Raw genomic sequence first — 15,646 nt, 5'->3', positions numbered from 1 at the left:
ACCCCAAGAGGGCAGCTGCCTGTCTGAGGGGTTGGTAGCAGCAGCAGCTGCAGAGAAACCCCAGGAAGGGCAGTCTGGCAGTACCAGGGTCTGTGCTACAGACCACTGGGATCATGGAATTGTACCAACAATGCCAGGATGGCATAGAGGGGGCAATTCCATGATCATAGACATGTTACATGGCCATATTCGGAGTTACCATGGTGGAGCTACATATAGGTAGTGACCTATATGTAGTGCACGCGTGTAATGGTGTCCCTGCACTCACAAAGTTCAGTGAATTGGCTCTGAACAATGTGGGGGCACCTTGGCTAGTGCCAGGGTGCCCTCACACTAAGTAACTTTGCACCTAACCTTTACCAGGTAAAGGTTAGACATATAGGTGACTTATAAGTTACTTAAGTGCAGTGTAAAATGGCTATGAAATAACGTGGACGTTATTTCACTCAGGCTGCAGTGGCAGGCCTGTGTAAGAATTGTCAGAGCTCCCTATGGGTGGCAAAAGAAATGCTGCAGCCCATAGGGATCTCCTGGAACCCCAATACCCTGGGTACCTCAGTACCATATACTAGGGAATTATAAGGGTGTTCCAGTAAGCCAATGTAAATTGGTAAAAATGGTCACTAGCCTGTCAGTGACAATTTGGAAAGAAATGAGAGAGCATAACCACTGAGGTTCTGATTAGCAGAGCCTCAGTGAGACAGTTAGGCACCACACAGGGAACATATACATGCACACCTATGAGCACTGGGGCCCTGTGTGACAGGGTCCCAGTGACACATACATATAGGCCACAAACCTATGAGCACTGGGGTCCTGACTAGCAGGATCCCAGTGACACATAACAACCATACTGAAAACATGGTGTTTTCACTATGAGCACTGAGGCCTGGCTATCAGGATCCCAGTGAGACAGTGAAAACAGTGACAAACACCCTGACATACACTCACAAACAGGCCAAAAGTGGGGGTAACAAGGCTAGAAAGAGGCTACCTTCTCACACAACCCCCCTCCAAACGAAGGACAATAAGGCTAACCTTGGCCAGTTGAGACTTTATTGTCTAAGTGGTGATAAGTAGAGAGTAGCTCTGCAATAGACTGGTTACTCCCTTTATCATCCACTAAATGGTTACTTCCCTGTGGGGATGTAAACCACCCTGTTTGAAGTTTTTTAGCTAAGCAACAATGTGAAGATGTATTTTCAGAGTTTCTATCAGTAAGTTTTAGTTTAGAGCAGTGGGAATTGTCCACTGAACCTATTTGTAGTGATGGAAATGCCAGACAGGGATGCTGTCTCAGAAAAGCCATAGCTGGGCAAAAACTTTGTCCATCTGGCTGGAAGAGAGAACAGGGATGCTGTTTCTCTTGGGTTGGAGCAGGGCAGGGATGCTGTCCTATGAGCTCCACACTAGGGCAGGGATGCTGTCCTAAGTGTTGTGAGGTAGTGCAGGGTTTCTGCACTAAAGTTTCTCTGGGAGGGTTGGAGGGATGCTCCATGTTAACTAAAATGGTGCTGTTTTTCTCACCAATGTTAGTTATCCCACAGAGAGGTACTTCCACCTCAGGGAGTCCAGCTTTGCCAGCTGATGATTCCCTTGGAACAGGTGCCACCCCAGGAGAGGTTTCTCCCACCACAGGAATAGTATCCTGAATGGTAGGGTGGTTAGGGGATACTGTGATACCCTTTTTACCTGTTGATGGAGAGGGATCCTGAGTTTTCAGGCCTTCTCTCCTTTGCTTTTTCATTTCACTTGAAATGAGAGGGAACAATTCCTCAGGGATGCCCAGCATGGCTGCATGGGCATAAAACTCTACTTCAGCCCAACCTGAGGCCTCTAGGTCATTACCTAAGAGACAGTCTACAGGTAAGCTAGGTGATACCACCACCTGCTTAGGGCCAGTAACTCCACCCCAACTAAACTGAATTATAGCTAAGGGAAGAAACTTAGTGGAGTTATGGACATCAATAATCTTATACTGTTGTCCAATGATGTGTTGTTCAGGAGGCACTAGGTTTTCAGTCACCAAAGTGAAACTGGCACCTGTGTCCCTGTAGGCCAAGGCCTCAACACCATTTATTGAAACTGTCTGCCTGTACTTATCCATTGTAAGGGGACAAGCAGCCAGTGTGGCAAGGCCAATGCCACTAGGTGTGACAGAAACTGTCTTGGGACTGATGACATCAGTTTCCACTATGGACCCATAAGTGAACCCAACTACACCCTTTGCTTGACTGTTGCCAGCAGTCCCACCACTAGTACCACTACTGCTAGGGGCACTAGAGCTTGATGTATTAGTGGTGGTAGGCTCAGGGGGTTTACCTGGACAGGACTTATCCCCTGGCCTATGGCCTCTATTTTTACACACAAAGCACCAAGGCTTTTTAATGTGTGCAGGTTGGGAAGAAGAGGAAGAATTTGTTTTATCCCCACCCTCTGAAGAGTGTTTAAGATTTGAAGTGGGATCTTTGGTTTTACCCTTATCCCCATGCTTATCTTGAGATTTTTCACCATCTTTCTTCTTATTGCCATCTTTGTCACCCCCTGGATGAACTTTTCTGTTCACCCTTGTTCTGACCCATTTGTCTGCCTTCTTTCCCAATTCTTGGGGAGAGGTCAGATCAGAGTCTACCAGGTACTGGTGCAACAAATCAGACACACAATTATTAAGTATATGCTCTCTCAGGATTGTGTTATACAGGCTTTCATAATCAGTAACTTTACTGCCATGTAACCACCCCTCCAAGGCCTTCACTGCCTGGTCAATGAAATCAACCCAGTCTTGTGAAGACTCCTTTTTGGTATCTCTGAACTTTATCCTGTACTGTTCAGTGGTTAAGCCATAACCATCCAGGAGTGCATTCTTAAGAACTTGGAAATTGTTAGCATCATTTTCTTTTACAGTAAGGAGCCTATCCCTACCTTTTCCAGTAAATGATAGCCATAGGATAGCAGCCCACTGCTTTTGAGGGACATCCTGTACAGCACAGGCCCTCTCAAGTGCAGCAAACCACTTGTTAATGTCATCCCCCTCCTTGTAAGGGGGAACTATCTTATGCAGATTCCTGGAATCATGCTCTTTTGCAGGATGACTATGGGGAATACTGCTGCTGCCACCATGGGTATCTAAACCCATCTTCTGTCTTTCCCTCTCTATTTCTAAAGACTGTCTATCCAAATCCAGCTGTTGCTTCTTGAGCTTCAGTCTGGTTTGTTCCACTCTCAATCTATTGAGCTCCCTTTCTAACAATCTGTCATCAGGGTGGGTGGGAGGGACATTTCTAGATACAGAGGTATGATGGGAATGAACAGAAGGAGACCTGTCCCTTACAAGGGGCACCCTAACAGCTTGGCTACCAGCATAATGTGAGAGCACATCATCAGTATGATGTGATTCAACCTCTGTACCAACTATGCTAGACTGTCTAGTAATGGGCAGGCTGAGAAGTTTCTTTCCTGAACCTTTTCCTGGGGGAGTCCCTGGATCAGATTGAGAACCATTAGCTACTTTTTCTACAGATTGGGCACTTATGGCCTTATCCTGTACTCTAAGCATATTAATTAACAGTTCTAAGGAAGGATTCTTCCCTACACTCAAACCTCTCTCTATGCAGAGACTCCTTGCTCCTTTCCAGCTAAGGTGATCATATGCAAGTTTGGACAGTTCAACTTTTTGGCCTGTGCCAGACATTTTTAGAGAGAGTTAAAGTGATAGACAAAGAGAAAAAAGTTTTCAGAACTTTTTGGAAGGACAGAAAAAACTTTTTAAACTTTTAAGAACTTTTTGAAAGTTTAGAAGTACTTTTCAGCACTTAGAAAAGAGTGAAAAGAGGAAATGCAAAACTTTTTGGCTATGTGTATATACACTGACCTTGTTTTGTATATTTTTCTCTTATGAAAAGTACAATGACAAGAGTGGTAAGTAGTCTCAAAGCACTTATCCCACCGCTGCACAACCAATGTAGGAGGCTGGACTGGCTTGTAGTGAGTACCAAGGGGTACTTGCACCTTGCACCAGGCCCAGTTATCCCTTATTAGTGTATAGGGTGTCTAGCAGCTTAGGCTGATAGATAATGGTAGCTTAGCAGAGCAGCTTAGGCTGAACTAGGAGACGTGTGAAGCTACTACAGTACCACTTAGTGTCATATGCACAATATCATAAGAAAACACAATACACAGTTATACTAAAAATAAAGGTACTTTATTTTTATGACAATATGCCAAAGTATCTTAGAGTGTACCCTCAGTGAGAGGATAGGAAATATACACAAGATATATATACACAATAGCAAAAATATGCAGTATAGTCTTAGAAAACAGTGCAAACAATGTATAGTTACAATAGGATGCAATGGGGAAACATAGGGATAGGGGCAACACAAACCATATACTCCAGAAGTGGAATGCGAACCCCGAATGGACCCCAAACCTATGTGACCTTGTAGAGGGTCGCTGGGACTATTAGAAAATAGTGAGAGTTAGCAAAATAACCCTCCCCAAGACCCTGAAAAGTGAGTGCAAAGTGCACCAAAGTTCCCCTAAGGACAAAATAGTCGTGTTAGAGGGAGAATGCAAGGAAAACACAAATCAGCAATGCAACAACGATGGATTCCTGTCTGAGGGTACCTGTGGAACAAGGGGACCAAGTCCAAAAGTCACAAGCAGCTCGGAGATGGGCAGATGCCCAAGAAATGCCAGCGGTTGGTGCAAAGAAGCTCGTACTAGGCTGAAGAACTGTGAATACTGCAGGAACGACAAGGGCTAGAGACTTCCCCTTTGGAGGATGAATCCACCACGCCTTGGAGAGTCGTGCAGAAGTGTTTTCCCGCCGGATGGACGCCAACAAGCCTTGCTACACGCAAATCGTGCGTTTGGTGTTTTTGGACGCTGCTGGGGCCCAGGAGGGACCAGGAGGTCGCAAATTGGACCTGCAGAGAGAGGGGACGTCGAGCAAGACAAAGAGCCCTCACTGAAGCAGGTAGCACCCGGAGAAGTGCCAGAAACAGGCACTACGAGGATGCGTGAAACGGTGCTCGCCGAAGTTGCACAAAGGAGTCCCACGTCGCCGGAGACCAACTTAGAAAGTCGTGCAATGCAGGTTAGAGTGCCGTGGACCCAGGCTTGGCTGTGCACGAAGGATTTCTGCCGGAAGTGCACAGGGGCCGGAGTAGCTTGCAAAGTCGCGGTTCCCAGCAATGCAGCCCAGCGAGGTGAGGCAAGGACTTACCTCCACCAAACTTGGGCTGAAGAGTCACTGGACTGTGGGAGTCACTTGGACGGTGTCGCTGGATTCGAGGGACCTCGCTCGTCGTGCTGAGAGGAGACCCAAGGGACCGGTAATGCAGCTTTTTGGTGCCTGCGGTTGCAGGGGGAAGATTCCGTCGACCCACGGGAGATTTCTTCGGAGCTTCTGGTGCAGAGAGGAGGCAGACTACCCCCACAGCATGCACAAGCAGGAAAACAGTCGAGAAGGCGGCAGGATCAGCGTTACAGAGTTGCAGTAGTCGTCTTTGCTACTATGTTGCAGGTTTGCAGGCTTCCAGCGCGGTCAGCGGTCGATTCCTTATCAGAAGGTGAAGAGGGAGATGCAGAGGAACTCGGCTGAGCTCATGCATTCGTTATCTAAAGTTTCCCCAGAGACAGAGACCCTAAATAGCCAGAAAAGAGGGTTTGGCTACCTAGGAGAGAGGAAAGGCTACTAACACCTGAAGGAGCCTATCACAAGGAGTCTCTGACGTCACCTGGTGGCACTGGCCACTCAGAGCAGTCCAGTGTGCCAGCAGCACCTCTGTTTCCAAGATGGCAGAGGTCTGGAGCACACTGGAGGAGCTCTGGACACCTCCCAGGGGAGGTGCAGGTCAGGGGAGTGGTCACTCCCCTTTCCTTTGTCCAGTTTCGCGCCAGAGCAGGGGCTAAGGGGTCCCTGAACCGGTGTAGACTGGCTTATGCAGAATTGGGCACATCTGTGCCCAACAAAGCATTTCCAGAGGCTGGGGGAGGCTACTCCTCCCCTGCCTTCACACCATTTTCCAAAGGGAGAGGGTGTCACACCCTCTCTCAGAGGAAGTTCTTTGTTCTGCCATCCTGGGCCAGGCCTGGCTGGACCCCAAGAGGGCAGCTGCCTGTCTGAGGGGTTGGTAGCAGCAGCAGCTGCAGAGAAACCCCAGGAAGGGCAGTCTGGCAGTACCAGGGTCTGTGCTACAGACCACTGGGATCATGGAATTGTACCAACAATGCCAGGATGGCATAGAGGGGGCAATTCCATGATCATAGACATGTTACATGGCCATATTCGGAGTTACCATGGTAGAGCTACATATAGGTAGTGACCTATATGTAGTGCACGCGTGTAATGGTGTCCCTGCACTCACAAAGTTCAGTGAATTGGCTCTGAACAATGTGGGGGCACCTTGGCTAGTGCCAGGGTGCCCTCACACTAAGTAACTTTGCACCTAACCTTTACCAGGTAAAGGTTAGACATATAGGTGACTTATAAGTTACTTAAGTGCAGTGTAAAATGGCTATGAAATAACGTGGACGTTATTTCACTCAGGCTGCAGTGGCAGGCCTGTGTAAGAATTGTCAGAGCTCCCTATGGGTGGCAAAAGAAATGCTGCAGCCCATAGGGATCTCCTGGAACCCCAATACCCTGGGTACCTCAGTACCATATACTAGGGAATTATAAGGGTGTTCCAGTAAGCCAATGTAAATTGGTAAAAATGGTCACTAGCCTGTCAGTGACAATTTGGAAAGAAATGAGAGAGCATAACCACTGAGGTTCTGATTAGCAGAGCCTCAGTGAGACAGTTAGGCACCACACAGGGAACATATACATGCACACCTATGAGCACTGGGGCCCTGTGTGACAGGGTCCCAGTGACACATACATATAGGCCACAAACCTATGAGCACTGGGGTCCTGACTAGCAGGATCCCAGTGACACATAACAACCATACTGAAAACATGGTGTTTTCACTATGAGCACTGAGGCCTGGCTATCAGGATCCCAGTGAGACAGTGAAAACCGTGACAAACACCCTGACATACACTCACAAACAGGCCAAAAGTGGGGGTAACAAGGCTAGAAAGAGGCTACCTTCTCACACAACCCCCCTCCAAACGAAGGACAATAAGGCTAACCTTGGCCAGTTGAGACTTTATTGTCTAAGTGGTGATAAGTAGAGAGTAGCTCTGCAATAGACTGGTTACTCCCTTTATCATCCACTAAATGGTTACTTCCCTGTGGGGATGTAAACCACCCTGTTTGAAGTTTTTTAGCTAAGCAACAATGTGAAGATGTATTTTCAGAGTTTCTATCAGTAAGTTTTAGTTTAGAGCAGTGGGAATTGTCCACTGAACCTATTTGTAGTGATGGAAATGCCAGACAGGGATGCTGTCTCAGAAAAGCCATAGCTGGGCAAAAACTTTGTCCATCTGGCTGGAAGAGAGAACAGGGATGCTGTTTCTCTTGGGTTGGAGCAGGGCAGGGATGCTGTCCTATGAGCTCCACACTAGGGCAGGGATGCTGTCCTAAGTGTTGTGAGGTAGTGCAGGGTTTCTGCACTAAAGTTTCTCTGGGAGGGTTGGAGGGATGCTCCATGTTAACTAAAATGGTGCTGTTTTTCTCACCAATGTTAGTTATCCCACAGAGAGGTACTTCCACCTCAGGGAGTCCAGCTTTGCCAGCTGATGATTCCCTTGGAACAGGTGCCACCCCAGGAGAGGTTTCTCCCACCACAGGAATAGTATCCTGAATGGTAGGGTGGTTAGGGGATACTGTGATACCCTTTTTACCTGTTGATGGAGAGGGATCCTGAGTTTTCAGGCCTTCTCTCCTTTGCTTTTTCATTTCACTTGAAATGAGAGGGAACAATTCCTCAGGGATGCCCAGCATGGCTGCATGGGCATAAAACTCTACTTCAGCCCAACCTGAGGCCTCTAGGTCATTACCTAAGAGACAGTCTACAGGTAAGCTAGGTGATACCACCACCTGCTTAGGGCCAGTAACTCCACCCCAACTAAACTGAATTATAGCTAAGGGAAGAAACTTAGTGGAGTTATGGACATCAATAATCTTATACTGTTGTCCAATGATGTGTTGTTCAGGAGGCACTAGGTTTTCAGTCACCAAAGTGAAACTGGCACCTGTGTCCCTGTAGGCCAAGGCCTCAACACCATTTATTGAAACTGTCTGCCTGTACTTATCCATTGTAAGGGGACAAGCAGCCAGTGTGGCAAGGCCAATGCCACTAGGTGTGACAGAAACTGTCTTGGGACTGATGACATCAGTTTCCACTATGGACCCATAAGTGAACCCAACTACACCCTTTGCTTGACTGTTGCCAGCAGTCCCACCACTAGTACCACTACTGCTAGGGGCACTAGAGCTTGATGTATTAGTGGTGGTAGGCTCAGGGGGTTTACCTGGACAGGACTTATCCCCTGGCCTATGGCCTCTATTTTTACACACAAAGCACCAAGGCTTTTTAATGTGTGCAGGTTGGGAAGAAGAGGAAGAATTTGTTTTATCCCCACCCTCTGAAGAGTGTTTAAGATTTGAAGTGGGATCTTTGGTTTTACCCTTATCCCCATGCTTATCTTGAGATTTTTCACCATCTTTCTTCTTATTGCCATCTTTGTCACCCCCTGGATGAACTTTTCTGTTCACCCTTGTTCTGACCCATTTGTCTGCCTTCTTTCCCAATTCTTGGGGAGAGGTCAGATCAGAGTCTACCAGGTACTGGTGCAACAAATCAGACACACAATTATTAAGTATATGCTCTCTCAGGATTGTGTTATACAGGCTTTCATAATCAGTAACTTTACTGCCATGTAACCACCCCTCCAAGGCCTTCACTGCCTGGTCAATGAAATCAACCCAGTCTTGTGAAGACTCCTTTTTGGTATCTCTGAACTTTATCCTGTACTGTTCAGTGGTTAAGCCATAACCATCCAGGAGTGCATTCTTAAGAACTTGGAAATTGTTAGCATCATTTTCTTTTACAGTAAGGAGCCTATCCCTACCTTTTCCAGTAAATGATAGCCATAGGATAGCAGCCCACTGCTTTTGAGGGACATCCTGTACAGCACAGGCCCTCTCAAGTGCAGCAAACCACTTGTTAATGTCATCCCCCTCCTTGTAAGGGGGAACTATCTTATGCAGATTCCTGGAATCATGCTCTTTTGCAGGATGACTATGGGGAATACTGCTGCTGCCACCATGGGTATCTAAACCCATCTTCTGTCTTTCCCTCTCTATTTCTAAAGACTGTCTATCCAAATCCAGCTGTTGCTTCTTGAGCTTCAGTCTGGTTTGTTCCACTCTCAATCTATTGAGCTCCCTTTCTAACAATCTGTCATCAGGGTGGGTGGGAGGGACATTTCTAGATACAGAGGTATGATGGGAATGAACAGAAGGAGACCTGTCCCTTACAAGGGGCACCCTAACAGCTTGGCTACCAGCATAATGTGAGAGCACATCATCAGTATGATGTGATTCAACCTCTGTACCAACTATGCTAGACTGTCTAGTAATGGGCAGGCTGAGAAGTTTCTTTCCTGAACCTTTTCCTGGGGGAGTCCCTGGATCAGATTGAGAACCATTAGCTACTTTCTCTACAGATTGGGCACTTATGGCCTTATCCTGTACTCTAAGCATATTAATTAACAGTTCTAAGGAAGGATTCTTCCCTACACTCAAACCTCTCTCTATGCAGAGACTCCTTGCTCCTTTCCAGCTAAGGTGATCATATGCAAGTTTGGACAGTTCAACTTTTTGGCCTGTGCCAGACATTTTTAGAGAGAGTTAAAGTGATAGACAAAGAGAAAAAAGTTTTCAGAACTTTTTGGAAAGACAGAAAAACTTTTTAAACTTTTAAGAACTTTTTGAAAGTTTAGAAGTACTTTTCAGCACTTAGAAAAGAGTGAAAAGAGGAAATGCAAAACTTTTTGGCTATGTGTATATACACTGACCTTGTTTTGTATATTTTTCTCTTATGAAAAGTACAATGACAAGAGTGGTAAGTAGTCTCAAAGCACTTATCCCACCGCTGCACAACCAATGTAGGAGGCTGGACTGGCTTGTAGTGAGTACCAAGGGGTACTTGCACCTTGCACCAGGCCCAGTTATCCCTTATTAGTGTATAGGGTGTCTAGCAGCTTAGGCTGATAGATAATGGTAGCTTAGCAGAGCAGCTTAGGCTGAACTAGGAGACGTGTGAAGCTACTACAGTACCACTTAGTGTCATATGCACAATATCATAAGAAAACACAATACACAGTTATACTAAAAATAAAGGTACTTTATTTTTATGACAATATGCCAAAGTATCTTAGAGTGTACCCTCAGTGAGAGGATAGGAAATATACACAAGATATATATACACAATAGCAAAAATATGCAGTATAGTCTTAGAAAACAGTGCAAACAATGTATAGTTACAATAGGATGCAATGGGGAAACATAGGGATAGGGGCAACACAAACCATATACTCCAGAAGTGGAATGCGAACCCCGAATGGACCCCAAACCTATGTGACCTTGTAGAGGGTCGCTGGGACTATTAGAAAATAGTGAGAGTTAGCAAAATAACCCTCCCCAAGACCCTGAAAAGTGAGTGCAAAGTGCACCAAAGTTCCCCTAAGGACAAAATAGTCGTGTTAGAGGGAGAATGCAAGGAAAACACAAATCAGCAATGCAACAACGATGGATTCCTGTCTGAGGGTACCTGTGGAACAAGGGGACCAAGTCCAAAAGTCACAAGCAGCTCGGAGATGGGCAGATGCCCAAGAAATGCCAGCGGTTGGTGCAAAGAAGCTCGTACTAGGCTGAAGAACTGTGAATACTGCAGGAACGACAAGGGCTAGAGACTTCCCCTTTGGAGGATGAATCCACCACGCCTTGGAGAGTCGTGCAGAAGTGTTTTCCCGCCGGATGGACGCCAACAAGCCTTGCTACACGCAAATCGTGCGTTTGGTGTTTTTGGACGCTGCTGGGGCCCAGGAGGGACCAGGAGGTCGCAAATTGGACCTGCAGAGAGAGGGGACGTCGAGCAAGACAAAGAGCCCTCACTGAAGCAGGTAGCACCCGGAGAAGTGCCAGAAACAGGCACTACGAGGATGCGTGAAACGGTGCTCGCCGAAGTTGCACAAAGGAGTCCCACGTCGCCGGAGACCAACTTAGAAAGTCGTGCAATGCAGGTTAGAGTGCCGTGGACCCAGGCTTGGCTGTGCACGAAGGATTTCTGCCGGAAGTGCACAGGGGCCGGAGTAGCTTGCAAAGTCGCGGTTCCCAGCAATGCAGCCCAGCGAGGTGAGGCAAGGACTTACCTCCACCAAACTTGGGCTGAAGAGTCACTGGACTGTGGGAGTCACTTGGACGGTGTCGCTGGATTCGAGGGACCTCGCTCGTCGTGCTGAGAGGAGACCCAAGGGACCGGTAATGCAGCTTTTTGGTGCCTGCGGTTGCAGGGGGAAGATTCCGTCGACCCACGGGAGATTTCTTCGGAGCTTCTGGTGCAGAGTGGAGGCAGACTACCCCCACAGCATGCACAAGCAGGAAAACAGTCGAGAAGGCGGCAGGATCAGCGTTACAGAGTTGCAGTAGTCGTCTTTGCTACTATGTTGCAGGTTTGCAGGCTTCCAGCGCGGTCAGCGGTCGATTCCTTATCAGAAGGTGAAGAGGGAGATGCAGAGGAACTCGGCTGAGCTCATGCATTCGTTATCTAAAGTTTCCCCAGAGACAGAGACCCTAAATAGCCAGAAAAGAGGGTTTGGCTACCTAGGAGAGAGGAAAGGCTACTAACACCTGAAGGAGCCTATCACAAGGAGTCTCTGACGTCACCTGGTGGCACTGGCCACTCAGAGCAGTCCAGTGTGCCAGCAGCACCTCTGTTTCCAAGATGGCAGAGGTCTGGAGCACACTGGAGGAGCTCTGGACACCTCCCAGGGGAGGTGCAGGTCAGGGGAGTAGTCACTCCCCTTTCCTTTGTCCAGTTTCGCGCCAGAGCAGGGGCTAAGGGGTCCCTGAACCGGTGTAGACTGGCTTATGCAGAATTGGGCACATCTGTGCCCAACAAAGCATTTCCAGAGGCTGGGGGAGGCTACTCCTCCCCTGCCTTCACACCATTTTCCAAAGGGAGAGGGTGTCACACCCTCTCTCAGAGGAAGTTCTTTGTTCTGCCATCCTGGGCCAGGCCTGGCTGGACCCCAGGAGGGCAGCTGCCTGTCTGAGGGGTTGGTAGCAGCAGCAGCTGCAGAGAAACCCCAGGAAGGGCAGTCTGGCAGTACCAGGGTCTGTGCTACAGACCACTGGGATCATGGAATTGTACCAACAATGCCAGGATGGCATAGAGGGGGCAATTCCATGATCATAGACATGTTACATGGCCATATTCGGAGTTACCATGGTGAAGCTACATATAGGTAGTGACCTATATGTAGTGCACGCGTGTAATGGTGTCCCCGCACTCACAAAGTTCAGTGAATTGGCTCTGAACAATGTGGGGGCACCTTGGCTAGTGCCAGGGTGCCCTCACACTAAGTAACTTTGCACCTAACCTTTACCAGGTAAAGGTTAGACATATAGGTGACTTATAAGTTACTTAAGTGCAGTGTAAAATGGCTGTGAAATAACGTGGACGTTATTTCACTCAGGCTGCAGTGGCAGGCCTGTGTAAGAATTGTCAGAGCTCCCTATGGGTGGCAAAAGAAATGCTGCAGCCCATAGGGATCTCCTGGAACCCCAATACCCTGGGTACCTCAGTACCATATACTAGGGAATTATAAGGGTGTTCCAGTAAGCCAATGTAAATTGGTAAAAATGGTCACTAGCCTGTCAGTGACAATTTGGAAAGAAATGAGAGAGCATAACCACTGAGGTTCTGATTAGCAGAGCCTCAGTGAGACAGTTAGGCACCACACAGGGAACATATACATGCACACCTATGAGCACTGGGGCCCTGTGTGACAGGGTCCCAGTGACACATACATATAGGCCACAAACCTATGAGCACTGGGGTCCTGACTAGCAGGATCCCAGTGACACATAACAACCATACTGAAAACATGGTGTTTTCACTATGAGCACTGAGGCCTGGCTATCAGGATCCCAGTGAGACAGTGAAAACAGTGACAAACACCCTGACATACACTCACAAACAGGCCAAAAGTGGGGGTAACAAGGCTAGAAAGAGGCTACCTTCTCACACTGGCAGACTGGAACCGGGGCACCCCCTTCTCTCCATTGAAGCCTATGTGTTTTGGGCACCTCTTTGACCTCTGCACCTGACCGGCCCTGAGCTGCTGGTGTGGTAACTTTGGGGTTGCTCTGAACCCCCAACGGTGGGCTACCTTGGACCCAAACCTGAGACTTGTAAGTGATTTACTTACCTGACAAAACTAACAAAAACTTACCTCCCCCAGGAACTGTGAAAATTGCACTGTGTCCACTTTTAAAACAGCTTATTGTGTTTTATGTAAAAAGTATACATGCTAATGTAATGATTCAAAGTTCCTAAAGTACTTACCTGCAATACCTTTCAAATGAGATATTACATGTAGAATTTGAACCTGTGGTTCTTAAAATAAATTAAGAAAATATATTTTTCTATAACAAAACCTATTGGCTGGATTTGTCTCTGAGTGTGTGTTCCTCATTTATTGCCTGTGTGTATGTACAACAAATGCTTAACACTACTCCTTGGATAAGCCTACTGCTCGACCACACTACCACAAAATAGAGCATTGGTATTATCTCTCTTTGCCACTATCTTACCTCTAAGGGGAACCCTTGGACTCTGTGCATGCTATTCCTTACTTTGAAATAGCACATACAGAGCCAACTTCCTACAGAGTGGGTTTGATGACTGTGCCAATAACTGGCCAGATTATAAGGTTCTTATTGTTTACAACATAGCCTCTTAAATACAAAGGAGGGACTGGGTGATTATTTGCCCAGTGTACTGTAAGGAAATGCCTCCTTGGCATGGTTGCCCCCTGACTTTTTGCCTTTGCTGATGCTATGTTTACAATTGAAAGTGTGCTGAGGCCTGCTAACCAGGCCCCAGCACCAGTGTTCTTTCCCTAACCTGTACTTTTGTATCCACAATTGGCAGACCCTGGCATCCAGATAAGTCCCTTGTAACTGGTACTTCTAGTACCAAGGGCCCTGATGCCAAGGAAGGTCTCTAAGGGCTGCAGCATGTCTTATGCCACCCTGGAGACCTCTCACTCAGCACAGACACACTGCTTGCCAGCTTGTGTGTGCTAGTGAGGACTAAACGAGTAAGTCGACATGGCACTCCCCTCAGGGTGCCATGCCAGCCTCTCACTGCCTATGCAGTATAGGTAAGACACCCCTCTAGCAGGCCTTACAGCCCTAAGGCAGGGTGCACTATACCATAGGTGAGGGTACCAGTGCATGAGCATGGTACCCCTACAGTGTCTAAACAAAACCTTAGACATTGTAAGTGCAGGGTAGCCATAAGAGTATATGGTCTGGGAGTCTGTCAATCACGAACTCCACAGCACCATAATGGCTACACTGAAAACTGGGAAGTTTGGTATCAAACTTCTCCGCACAATAAATGCACACTGATGCCAGTGTACATTTTATTGTAAAATACACCACAGAGGGCACCTTAGAGGTGCCCCCTGAAACTTAACCGACTGTCTGTGTAGGCTGACTAGTTCCAGCAGCCTGCCACACCAGAGACATGTTGCTGGCCCCATGGGGAGAGTGCCTTTGTCACTCTGAGGCCAGTAACAAAGCCTGCACTGGGTGGAGATGCTAACACCTCCCCCAGGCAGGAGCTGTGACACCTGGCGGTGAGCCTCAAAGGCTCACCCCTTTGTCACAGCCCAGCAGGGCACTCCAGCTTAGTGGAGTTGCCCGCCCCCTCCGGCCACGGCCCCCACTTTTGGCGGCAAGGCTGGAGGGAACAAAGAAAGCAACAAGGAGGAGTCACTGGCCAGTCAGGACAGCCCCTAAGGTGTCCTGAGCTGAGGTGACTCTGACTTTTAGAAATCCTCCATCTTGCAGATGGAGGATTCCCCCAATAGGGTTAGGATTGTGACCCCCTCCCCTTGGGAGGAGGCACAAAGAGGGTGTACCCACCCTCAGGGCTAGTAGCCATTGGCTACTAACCCCCCAGACCTAAACACGCCCTTAAATTTAGTATTTAAGGGCTACCCTGAACCCTAGAAAATTAGATTCCTGCAACTACAAGAAGAAGGACTGCCTAGCTGAAAACCCCTGCAGAGGAAGACCAGAAGACGACAACTGCCTTGGCTCCAGAAACTCACCGGCCTGTCTCCTGCCTTCCAAAGATCCTGCTCCAGCGACGCCTTCCAAAGGGACCAGCGACCTCGACATCCTCTGAGGACTGCCCCTGCTTCGAAAAGACAAGAACCTCCCGAGGACAGCGGACCTGCTCCAAGAAAGGCTGCAACTTTGTTTCCAGCAGCCTTGAAAGAACCCTGCAAGCTCCCCGCAAGAAGCGTGAGACTTGCAACACTGCACCCGGCGACCCCGACTCGGCTGGTGGAGATCCAACACCTCAGGAGGGACCCCAGGACTACTCTGATACTGTGAGTACCAAAACCTGTCCCCCCTGAGCCCCCACAGCGCCGCCTGCAGAGGGAATC

General features: G+C 48.0%; 1 protein-coding gene across 1 annotated transcript in view; it reads left to right on the top strand.

Annotated features, from left to right (window-relative positions):
• SNX6 (sorting nexin 6) overlaps window positions 1-15,646 on the top strand; it is a 206,696-nt gene that overhangs the window by 164,111 nt on the left and 26,939 nt on the right. The gene's annotated exons all lie outside the window — the stretch shown is intronic.

The sequence above is a fragment of the Pleurodeles waltl genome, chromosome 9 (genome assembly GCF_031143425.1).
Source record: "Pleurodeles waltl isolate 20211129_DDA chromosome 9, aPleWal1.hap1.20221129, whole genome shotgun sequence".
In the NCBI taxonomy this organism is placed as follows: domain Eukaryota; kingdom Metazoa; phylum Chordata; class Amphibia; order Caudata; family Salamandridae; genus Pleurodeles; species Pleurodeles waltl.
The sequence above is the reverse complement of the archived record's forward strand: the minus strand, read 5'-3'. Positions and strand labels throughout refer to the sequence as shown.